Here is a 12,764-nt window from a genome sequence, read left to right as displayed (position 1 = left end):
TTTTTTTGCAATTGTACAAACTGAATTAAATAGAAGTCAGCTGATTTAGTTACAAATAACCAAGGCCTTTATTAAATCTTAAATAAGAAAGAACAAATTACTCTGAAACCGGAATAAAAATTCTAAGGATTCATAAATCAGTGTTTCATAGAATGTAATTTTTCAGCTGTATTTTGTAGTTCACAAGACCCCTTGGTTATACAAATCTGTATTAATAAATATTTTGGAGCACAAGAATTATTTGATACTATTGTTATCACATACTGTATATTTTATCTCAGTCAATTGAATAAGATTTGTTATTCGAAACAGTGATATTCCATGATGGCAGTCTGTCTAGCAATATCATTGAGTCCCACTGCACAATTGTGGGACTTAAAACAAAAAGCATTTTAAGTACCTCATTTATCCTGTCTGAGTAGGTAAGTCTGGGTTCATCCTAGTTCAATATGAAGTGAATTCTGCAGAACACCTCCTGAAGTAGTTTACTTTTTAAGGAAAGCTTGGTATTTTTCTCTTTAGTGTGCAACCCTATCTAAAATCCTTCAGGTTTTATAAGAACGTAAGAACTAGGAGCAGGAGTAGACCATCTGGCCCCTCGAGCCTGCTGTGCCATTCAATAAGATCATGGCTGATCTTTTCGTGGATTCAGCTCCACTTACCATAACCTGCTCACCATAACCCTTAATTCTTTAACTGTTCAAAAATTTATCTATCCTTGCCTTAAAAACATTCAATGAGGTAGCCTCAACTGTTTCATTGGGCAAGGAATTCTGCAGATTCACAATCCTTTGTGTGAAGAAGTTCCTCCTCAACTCAGTCCTAAATCTGCTCCCCCTTATTGAGGCCATGCTCCCTGGATGTAGTTTCACCTGCCAGTGGAAACAACTCCCCTGCTTCTATCTCATCTATTCCCTTCATAATCTTATATGTCTCTGAGATCTCCCCTCATTCTTCTGAACTCCAATGAGTATAGCCCCAGTCTACTCAGTCTCTCCTCATAAGCCAACTCTCCCAACTCTGGAATCAACCTAGTGAATCTCCTTAGCATCCCCTTCCAGTGTCAGCATATCCTTTCTCAAGTAAGGAGACCAAAACTGTACACAATTTCCTTCCCCCCCTCTTAAAGCACTGACTGTTGTGGGGACTAAGATCCACAGGTTCTCAAAGTCAGCTAGTATCTTGCCAAAGAGCTGATTCTTCAGGTAGGAGTTTCACTTATTCATGGAAACATCCATGGAGTTTTAAAAATGGTGGACTCAATTCTGGGATTTTAGCCGACATTCTTGGTATCACCAATTTTCATTGCCGGGCAACAAGCCCACACCCTGCAGTCCTGACCCAACTGGTACTATTGCAGGAATAGGCATCTCTTAGACCTCCACAGTTTTCATGGAGTCAGGCCAGCTACTCAAGAACTCATAGTTCATAACCTCTCAAAGGAGGCATGAACTCCCATACCCTAAATGTGAGAGCATTTTGAAAGATAACTTCGAAAGGTCTTGCCTACACCCCCTGTACCTTGCAATGATCCCTCCAAGCCTCCATGTCAACCTTAGCTCCCTAACCACCCCCAAAAGTTCCTCATATCCTTCATGCCAACTTGTAACAAACACTTCCATGCCTATTCACCCAGTATAAGTACATAAGATGCAGGACCAGAATTAGTCTTTTCCACCATTCGATCATGGCTGATATTCTCCTCATCCCCATTTTCCTGTCTTCTCCCCATAACTCTTCAACCCATTACCAATTAAAAATTTACCTAACTCCTGCTTAAATTTACTCACTGACCCAACATCCACTGCAATTTGAGGTAGTGAATTCCACAGATTCATAACCCTTTAGGAGAAGTAGTTTCTCCTTGACTGTTTTAAATTTGCTATCCAATATCCTAGAATGCCCCACAGGGGGAAAGCTCCACGTCCACTTTATCCATACCTTCTATAATCTTACATACCTCAATCTGATCTCCCCTCATTCTTTTAAATTCCAGAGAGTATAAGACTAATCTGTTCAATCTCTCTTCATACGACAAACCCCTCGTTCTGCACGGAAGCACTGAACACTAATGACAATGGAGTGTGTGGAAATACTTAAACTTATTCATAACTTTCTAAAAAAATTATTGTATAAAAATGTCAATAAACCAGACCCTTAAATTACCACACTAACAGGGAATATGAGAATTTGACATTTCTTTAACTTATGTAAATAAACATTGGGGCATTGACAAAATGGCTCACAGAAAAAAGTTTGAGAGCATATATATAAAGAAATGTTTCCCTTCTGTGCACCTGTTTTAACAGATTAATGGATGTTTGAGCTCACATTCAAGTTTATAGAACACTTTCCTTAAATCTATTTTGTACTATGCTACGTGTGAGCTGCAAAATTGGACAGTAATGATGACCATGAGCCTACCATTGTCATTATAATAAACTCAGCTGGTTCAGTAGTGTGCTCAGGAAAGGAAATTTGCTACCCTTACCTGGTCTGGCCTACATTTGATGCCAGACCCACAGCAGTGGCTCTTATCTGCCTTCTGAAATGCTTTGGCATACCATTCAGTTCAGGGAGATAAGGATGGACAGCAAATATTGGCCTTGTCAGCAAAGCTCACATCCCATAAAAGAGAAAAAAGGTAAGTTTCTGATGGCAAGCTCCCCCAGAGAGCAATGGGATGATGTGTATATTTTTGATTGAGGGATTAATTTTCACATGGACATGAGGGATAACTTGTTTGTTTTTTTGAAATAGTATCGTGGGATCCCTCACTGTCACCTGAAAGAGTAATTTAACCTTTCATCTAAAAGTCAGCACCTCCAACAGTGCAGAACTGCCCCAGCGTTGCACTTGAGTCAACATAGCTTTGTGTCAAACCTCTTGAATGGGTCTTGAACCTTCTGACTCTGATAGGAGGCTCAGTAGCTATCTTTGATTCTAAAGGCATTGACATATAAGAATAAAAATGTCTTTTTGTATAGGGCTTGTCCAGACCATAACTGGGACACTGTACAGTTATTCTCTCCTTCACTAAGAAAGGACATACTTGACATAGAGAGAGTGCAAGAAAGATTCACAAGATTGATTCCTGGAATGGGAGGATTATACTATGAGGAAAGTTTGAGTAGACTAGGGCTATATTTCCTGGAGTTCAGAATGAGACGTGATCTCATTCAGATATGTAAAATCTAAGTTGATAGGTCATTGCATCAGAATAAGGAGGTGGACCTCAATGATTGAGATCAGGATAAATTTCTTCACTCAAAGGTTTTGGAATTCTCTATTGCAGATATCTGTGAATGCTCAGCCATTGAGTATATTCAAAACAAGAGTCCTATAGAGTTTTTAATAACAAGGGATTCAAAGGACATGGACAGCATGCAACAATGTGCAACTGTGGTGGAAGGGCAGCCTTGATCTTATTGGATAGGATAGACTTTAGGGATTGAAAGGCCTATTCCTGTTTCATCACTATGTAAATGGAATGCAGTCTTCCATGATCCAGTTCAGCCCTTTTACATATCCACAATCTTACACCATCAGCTATATCATCAGCTGCCAGGCCTGTATTCTGGAATTACTCCCAAAAACTGCATGTTTCTCTTTCTCCCCTCTTTGAAAATGCTCCCCATCTGCCTGAGTATCTCCTAGTGTGGCCAATATGCCAAAATTTGCTTGATGATGCTCCTGTGAAGTGCCTTGGGATGTTTTATCACATTGAAGGCAGTACATAAATGAAGATTGTTGTTGTTGTTGTGCTACAACACATTTCAACCTTCAGTATTCGTAACTTGGGCATGGATCATTACCCGTCCCAGGTTGGTGGAACCACCTTTTAGAGTCAGCAGTCATGATCCAATGATGTCATCAGTGCCCTGACATAATTTTATCTGCTTGAATAGGCATTGCACATGGAACAATCCCCGTTAACAACACCATGTTGGAAATCATCAAACGTTGGGGTAAGTATTTAAATTAATTTGCTTAAGAATTGTTTGTGGACCAGGCGAAGGAATGCTCCCCAGGCCCTGCAAGCAGTTCTTAGGCCACTCCATACTTGGCCATGCCTTTACCTTCCAAAGGCATAAACACTAGGAGTCCTGCAGCTCAAACCATGCCAAGCACTGTTTCTTTGGGGCTCCAGTATGCTCACGCTCCTGAGGTAACATATACTCCAGCTCAGTTAAGCCTGATGTTACTCCCGTGAGTTTTGGATGAGAGGCATTGATGGATTATTCAAATGTGACTGTCCCCCTCTGGAACTGGCCAAATTAAAATTCACTCTACAGACACTGCTTTGAAAATATTGACTATCCATGTGTAACATGAGTGTCTGATTTATTTATAACTTTTAATCATTTTCAACAAGACCGTAAAGTCTTAAGTGTCAATTTTGACACAATTGGTAGAACCAAAGAACCATCAAAAGGTTACAGTGCAGAAAGAGGCCATTAAGTCCATCACATCTGCACCAGCCATAAGAGGAAGATGAAACTAGCTACTCACTTTAATTCCAAATTTCCAGCACTTGTTCCGTACCCCTGCAGGTTACAGAATTTCTGATACAGATCCAGGTACCTTTTTAGCAGCAGTCTTGTCTCTGAGTCGCAAGGTTCTGGTTTCAAGTCCCATTCTAGGAGCTGAATTTTCTGGCCCCTCCTATTGACAGGATCTTCAGTCACACTAAAGTCAACCCTTGTTGGTGGGTCAACAAGCAAAGCAAAAGCCCAGAGACTTTGGCACAACTAGAAGATCCCATTAACAGCTAATGGCTCTCTGCATCCATTATGGGAAAACCCACCATGGAATGGTGGGGTAGCGGAAAATCCCAGCCTAGGACTTGAGCACAAAAATCAAAGCTGACACTCCAGTGTAATCCTGAGGGACTGCTCCACTGTTCTGAGATGCCATCTCTCAAATGAGCTGTTAAACTGAGGCTCCAGCTACCCATTACATTCAGTGTAATAGATACCATAGCACTAATCCAAAGACAAATAGTGACGTTATCCACAGAGTCCTGGTCAACATTTAACCCATTTTCAATATCACAAAACAGATACCTGATCATTATCATGTTGTGAGGCATTTGCTGAGTTTACAAATTGCTTGCTGCATTTCCCTACATTACAGCTGTGACTACACTTCAAAAATACATCATTCATTGTGGAGCACATTAAGATATCCGTTGCTTTTGAAATGCTCTCTATAAAGGGGGGTAGTTTTACATATACAGAATAGGAATTTTTCGGGGGGCAGTAGACCCGAATGGGCAGTACTGAAGCCCGTGGAACTGAATACAAGATGGAATTTATAAGGGATGTTCATAATTGTCTATCTTGTGCTATGTCCAAAGACAAAGTTGTACCCCAAGATCTGAGGCTGGAAAAAATGTATTAATTTATATTTCAAGTCAAATCATTCTGCAATCTACTAAGAGATATAATTCAGGCTAATCCAGATAAAGGCAAAACTTGCAAAAACTCTCCATTACAGCAATGCTATCAGTTAATCAAATTGCTTCATAGGGAACTGGATACTAACTTGTAAACTTATTAAGAGATATGAGGCAGCGAATTGGGATGAAAACAGAGTCTTGGAGCCATTGCAGCAAATTTATGCCACAAGTCCGAGAGAGTTTAGATAATGCATTGCCGATCGATAGTGGAAATTAGATCCTTTTATTCTGCGAGCTTAGATATGATGCCAAACAGCACAGCACCACATCACATGGTGTATTGGTCCACATAGCCACTCAAAGTACGTGACATTTCATGACCAATGAATGAACAATGTAAGACTGAGGATATCCTTGCATTACATAATACCTATTTCATTTTATTGATGCAAAGCGGGCTAAGTGTACAGATGGAGGAATGCATAGTTTTAACTTGGGTTTAATCATTAATTTGGCCTATAGAAAACTGGCAGACATGGTAAGCCATATGAATATAAGAATTGGGAGCCATTCAGCCCCTGGTGTGTCACTGCAATTTGACAAGACCATGGCTAATCTGATTGTGGCCTCTACCTTCAAATCTACATCCTATATCCTTTGATAGGTTAGTTAATAGCCTATCTAATTCAAAATATTCAATGACCCTACCTCTACTGCTTTCTGTGGAAGAGAATTCCACAGACTAATGACCCTCAGAGAAAAAGATTCTCCTAATCTCTGTCATAAATGGAAGCCATCTTATTTTTAAATCTAGTCTCTCCCATAAAAGGAAACATCTTTTCAGCGTCCACCCTGTCAAGTCCTCTTTAGATCTTCTATGCTTCAATAACATTACATTTCTTTTAAACTCAAATGAATATTTGTGCAACCTGTCCAACCTTTCCTCATAAGATAACCCCTATCCCAGGAGCTAGCTTAATGAACGTTCTCTGTAGTGCTTCTAATGCAATTATATTATTTCTCAAATAAGGAGACTAGAATTGTACGCAGTATTCCAGATGTGGCCTGACTAATGCCCTGTACAGCTGCAGCAAAATGTCTCTACTTCATTTCATTCCACTTCAGATAAACACCATTTTCCTTCCTAATTACTTGCTGTACCTGAATACTGTTTATGATTTATGTACCAGGACACCCAAAGCCCTCTGTACTGCAGAGTTCCACAACCTCTGTCTATTTAAATAATATGCTGCTTTTCTAATCTTCCCACCAAAGTGGACAACTTCAGATTTCCGTCTTTGTACTCGATCTGCCAAATTTCTACCCACTCACTTAACCCGTCAATATCCTGTTTCAATCTATGTTCTCTTCACAGTTTAATCGCCTATTTAACTTTGTGTCATTGGCAAACTTAACCACTACACGTTTGGCCCCTTCATTCCAAATCATTAATATCGATTGTAAATAACTGAGGGCCCAGCATGGGGCACTCCACTGGTTACATTTTGAGAAACTGAAAATGGCCGATTTATGTCAACTCTGTTTCCTGATACTTAACCAATCATCTATCTATGATAATATGTTACCCACTACACTAGTGGTTCATGGAAAAAGAAATACAATTACATGTACTACATATATATCATAATCAATATTACAATATTACTCAATGTAATTTGCTTCACAAACATCTTTGTGCAATATAATCCATTATTATTCTCTGAAATTAAATAGTTTGATGCTTTTGCACGATATCAATGTGAACTCTTGCTTCCCTCTGCATGTATTGGTTAAGAAACATTAACCTGGCAAAGTCAAAAATGGATCTGTGACTTTCATCTGGCACGCTCAAGAGCACAGGGACAGATAGTCAAAATGACAGTTGGGCATCAGCAAATAAAATTCAGCACAACAAAGGTAAGTGAAGAGTGTGGAGAAAATACTTTGAACTGGGACTTACTTACATAAGCATTGAAAATGAACTATCGCCATTATCATAGAATCCCTACAGTACAGGAGACCATTCAGTCCATCAAGTCTGTACTGACCACTATCCCAACCAAACCCTATTCCCATTAACCTACACATTTACCTTGCTCATCCCCTGACAACTAGGGTCATTTAGCATGGCCAATCAATTTAATCCGCACATTTTTGCAGTGTGGAATCAAGCAGGGGAAACCCATGCAGACACAGGAAGAAAGTGCAAACTCCACACAGACAGTGACCCAAGGCTGGAATTGAACCTGCATCCCTGGTGCTATTAGGCAGCAGTGCTAACCATTGCACCACCGTATCACTCGTGCTGTGCATTATTAATCTTTGAGTCATCTTGAGATTTAAACATGGGGAATATATATCGAGGCCTATTGAATATTTTGCAAACAAATTCAAAGAATTTCAGAGTAGCAAGAAAATTATGGAATTCACATTTACAGGCAATGATGACGCTAAGATGATGGACATGAGGTAGAGATGCCAGCATTGGACTGGGGTGGGGACAGTAAGAAATCTCACAATGACGGGTTAAAGTCCAATAGGTCACTCCTCCAAAAGCTCATGATTCCAAATAAACCTGTTGTAATTTAAGCTGGTATGAAACTTCTTACTAAAATGATGGAGGCCTTGTATCAGATGGCTTCACTCATAGCAAAGGTAGGGAAGTTACACACAACTGGGGGGAGTAGATATTGCTAGTGGCAAAGGTGATGCTGGGTTTAATGTAGAGGGAAGGCCTGAAAGCAAATTAACATAATTTTATTGTCGAATGATACAATCCAACGCCGAAGAGATGGCCCATAACATGAGTGGTCAGCTAATAGCGAGAATATACACAAGTCAATTTTATGCATTTCAACCGGATGAATCACTGGACAATATAAACCTGTCAAACCTGTTCATCTAAGTGAGGTATGAGCACATTGGAGAGAAACATGAGGACTTTCTCTTTTATAAATCATTGCCCACACACTCAACTGCAAAAACTATTTTTAACATAATCCTAAATGGGATTGATTGGTTAAATTGCGTAGATATTAGCATAGGTGGGGCCTGTGTGATGTTAGGCCAATACAGTGGAGTTGTTGTGTGCAAGAGCAGTATTTCCACTAACAACGTCCATTCACTGCAGCATCCATAGGGAGGCATTAGCTGAAAGGAAAATGTCTGCTGACGTCACGACCATTTGGGAGGAAGCAGTTAAAATTAATTTTATAAAAGCCTGTCCACTGAACTTGTGAATATTTGCTGCTTTTTGTGAAAAGATGGGCAGTGATCAGCGTCAACTACTTCTGTACACCAAGGTCCACTGGCTGTCCCAGGAAAAGATATTCACATGTCTTTTTGATTTGCATGATGAAGTGAGAATTTATTTACTTGACTCAAAGTTTGAACTCTCACAATGCTTCAGTGATTTTCTGTGGCTTGCCAAGTTGGCATATATAGCAGCTATTTTCCATCAGTTAAATCGTCTCAATCTGAGTCTTCAGGGAAAATCAGTGACAGTTTTACATGTGCAAGACAAAATAGAAGCAATGATCAAGAAAATAGAGATGGAGGCTAAATGACTGAGCAATCAAGTTACTAATCATTTGTGAATCTGTCAGCTTTTTTGGCCACAGCAGAAGTGCAGCTTCCAAACAGTGTAAAACACGACATCAAAGAGCACTTGCAAAGTTTGAAAACACAGCTACGTCAGTACTTCCCTGTTCCCGACACAAAGTTTAACTGGAAACAAAATCCCTTTGCAAGTCTTGATAATGACATCCTCGCAAGCTTGACCTCGGGAGAGCAAGACAGACTTGTGTAACTGACTGACTTTTGACTTAGTTGCTTTGGAATACCCAGAACTGTCCAACAGGCAGTAAAGAATCATAGAATCCTGTAGTGCAGACAGAGGCCATTTGGCCCATTGAGTCTGCTCTAACCACAATCCCACCCAGGCTCTATCCCCATACTCCCATCCATTTATCCTAGATAGTCCCCGTGACACTAAGGGACGATTTAGCATGGTCAATCCACCTAGCCCGCGTATCTTTGGATTGTGGGTGGAAACTGGAGCACTCGGAGGAAGCCCAAGCAGACACGGGGAGAATGTCCACACAGACAATGACCCAAGCTGGGTCTATGGCACAGTGAGGCAGCAGTGCTAACCACAGTGCCATTGTGCAACTCTTTATAAAGGTACTGTGAAAATCCCCTAGTCGCCACACTCCAGCATCTGTTCAGATACACTGAGGGAAATTTAGCCTGGCCAATGCACCTAACCAGAACAACTTTCGGATTGTGGGAGGAAGCTGGAGCACCTGGAAGAAACCTATGCAGACATTGAGAGAACATATGGACTCCGCATGGACAGGGACAAGCCAGGAATCGAACCCAGATCCCCAGCGCTGCAATGTAGCAGTACTAACCACTGTGCTGCCAAAGCTTCTGATGTCCTTTCCTCCAATCTACATTTGTGAAACTGAATTTTCAGGGCCCGTCGCATTAAAGACCAAATATTGGAATAAACTTCTGGTTGAATTACATCTCCAATTGAGACTGTCATCCCTGGAACCTAACATCCAGTGTTTGACATCAGTGAAACAACATCAGCCTTTTCATTAGATAAGTGTTATTTGTTTCCACTGGTAGGCCGACTGCAGGTAAACGTGCTGTGATGAGTGCAATCTATTTGTGAGAGTCACAAACTATTAGAAGTAGCTGTGTTTTTGATACCCGTTGATATAAGTTTGACTCCCATCAGCGATTGGCTATGATAAAAAAGATGTTTAAAATGGCTTGCATGTGTTTTGGTCCACAAAAGCTTTTGATGGTAAGTGATCCGCATAAAAAAGGTTCGGAACCACTGCTCTATACCATGAATTCTTATTTTGCATTGTGACTTTTGACATGGTGTCTTATCAAATGCCTTTAGGGAATCAGGTCTACAAGTTCCCCTTTATTCACCTTGATTGTTACTTCCACAAATAACTCTAATAAATTTGTTAGATATGATTCACCTTTCATAAACCCAAGTTGACTCTGCCTGATTGCATTTTGATTGTCTAGGTGCCCTGGTATAATCTCCTTAATAATAGATTCTAACATTTTCCCTATGACAGCTATTTGGCTAACTGGCCTGAAGTTTCAAAGAACAAAAAATATACCCTTCGGCCCACTAAGTCTGTGGCAACACAGATGCCTTTCTAATATAATATTTTCTTGCCTCTATTCCATGCCTATTCACATATCTATCTGGATGCCTCTTGAATGTTGCTATAGAATCTGTTTCCACCACCTCCTCCAGCAGCGCGTTCCAGGCATTCACCACCCTCTGTGGAAAAACTTGCTCCTTACATCTCTTTTAAACTTCTTCCCTCTCACTTTCAACCTATGCCCCCGAGAAATTGACCCTTCGACCCTAGGAAAAAGACTCTGACTATCCACTCTATCCAAGTCTGTTATAATCTTGTAAACCTCTATCAGATCCCCCTCATCCTTCACTGCTCCAGTGAAAACAATCCAAGTTTGTTCAACCTTTCTCAGTCCATTTTCTCCAAACCAGGCAACATCCTGGTAAATCTATTCTGCACCCTTCCCAATGCATCAACATCCTTCTGGTAGTGTGGTGACCAGAATTGTACACAATATTCCAGATGTGGCCTAACTTGCACAACTTTCACGTCCTTCACAGCTGCAACCTTATGTTCCAATTCCTATATGCAATGCCTTGACCGATGAAGGCCAGCATACCATATGCCTTCTTGGCCTCCTTGTTCACCTGAGTTGTCAACTTCAGGGAACTCTGGATCTGCATACCTAGCTCCCTCTGTCTGCTAATATTTCTAAGAGCTCCACAATTTACTAGAAACTTTCCTTCTGCAATAGACCTTCCAAATTGCATCACCTCATATTTGTCCGGGTTAAATTCCATTTCAATTCAGCCAGGCAGAATGATCGAGGAATATGACTCAACTATTGGAATGGCATTTCCAATGAAAGAGTAATGTGCTTGTATCTTGAATTTCTAATTCCAGTATCCCTTTAAATGTACATGCACATGGCATGGATTTTCAATTCTGCATTGGGAACCCAGCCATTTGTTCACTTTCCACTGGACATTTGAAAGGACAGTGCGCATACTCACCATCCAATTAAGGGCAGCAGGTGCCCTCTGAAGAATAGACTAGTTTGTTTGTGATTTTAAACATTCACAGCTGCTTGGTCATGTTTGTACAGGAGCAAACCCTCCTTGGGATGATCAGTGGCCACAGCTGTGACCCAACAACTGTTATGGGTCAGGGAAGGGGAAGCTTCGCGTGATCCATTGCCTCACCTTCCCCCCCCCGCCCGTCCCACCTCCCCTGCCCTGAGCCCCACCACATTGGGGGTCTGCACATGGTCCAGCTTGACATGGGCTGTTTGTTACATTCTTTCTCTGTTTGATGTAAATGTAGCAATCACTACAAGGACTTATAAAGCAGTAATGTGAGCTCTTATTTGAAGATAAGACTATATACATATAATGTTCACTGGGAGCTAATTATAGTCAATCTGATTTCTCCTGCTGCTTGCTGACTGGTGACAAGTCATGGGTCTAATTCATCACATTCTGCCGAGTAATGTAATGATAGGCAGCCATTTATGATATGCACCCTTAAAGGGACATTACTTCATATCACAACATTCGCCTTTTAACTAAACTTGTATTCTTAAAAAATCAAACTTACTTACATGGCAGTAAACATTGCAACTGATTGCACTTTAACGAAGAGCAATAAATTAACAACTCTCAGAAGTGTACCAGCACTTTGCTTATCTGTCCAACTTTATGGTGGTCTGGAGGCTGCTTTTTTTTTCAGAATGCTAGTTATAGTTCCTTTATTAGTGTTGTGTCTTAAAACCTGTTCTAGTCATAATGGGGTTACTCAGTGTTTTTGATTGCGGTATTCTGATTTGGCATCTGTTTTGTAGCACTGTCATGCCGTTTGGTATTCATGCTAGCTACCTTGTTATTTCTGGGCATAATTCTGCTGGATTCCAGGTACCATCAGTTGGGCATTTACGCAAACTTTCTAGTTGATGTTCACATGGGGCACTTTGTTCCCTGTATACAGGTCATGGGTACTCACCATCTTACTCTGTTTTTTCAATCAAGACAGCATGTACTCCTTGGGTTATTGATGACTGAAGACTGGGGAGTGTTGGAGTACTTGGGTGCCAAATAGTAAATTCTGCATTGAGTCTGCATGCAATGTTTGCAAGTTCAGACTGGGTATACGTATTCAGTTCAGATATTATTCTTTAGCCTGCTGGCTAATGATCTGCATGACAAGTTTAGTTGATCTTCTCCCAGTACCTACTTGCAAGTAGTAAACAC

This window comes from Carcharhinus amblyrhynchos, chromosome 10 (genome assembly GCF_965287045.1).
Source record: "Carcharhinus amblyrhynchos chromosome 10, sCarAmb.v2.hapA, whole genome shotgun sequence".
Lineage (NCBI taxonomy): Eukaryota > Metazoa > Chordata > Chondrichthyes > Carcharhiniformes > Carcharhinidae > Carcharhinus > Carcharhinus amblyrhynchos.
This window is presented reverse-complemented; position numbering follows the sequence as displayed.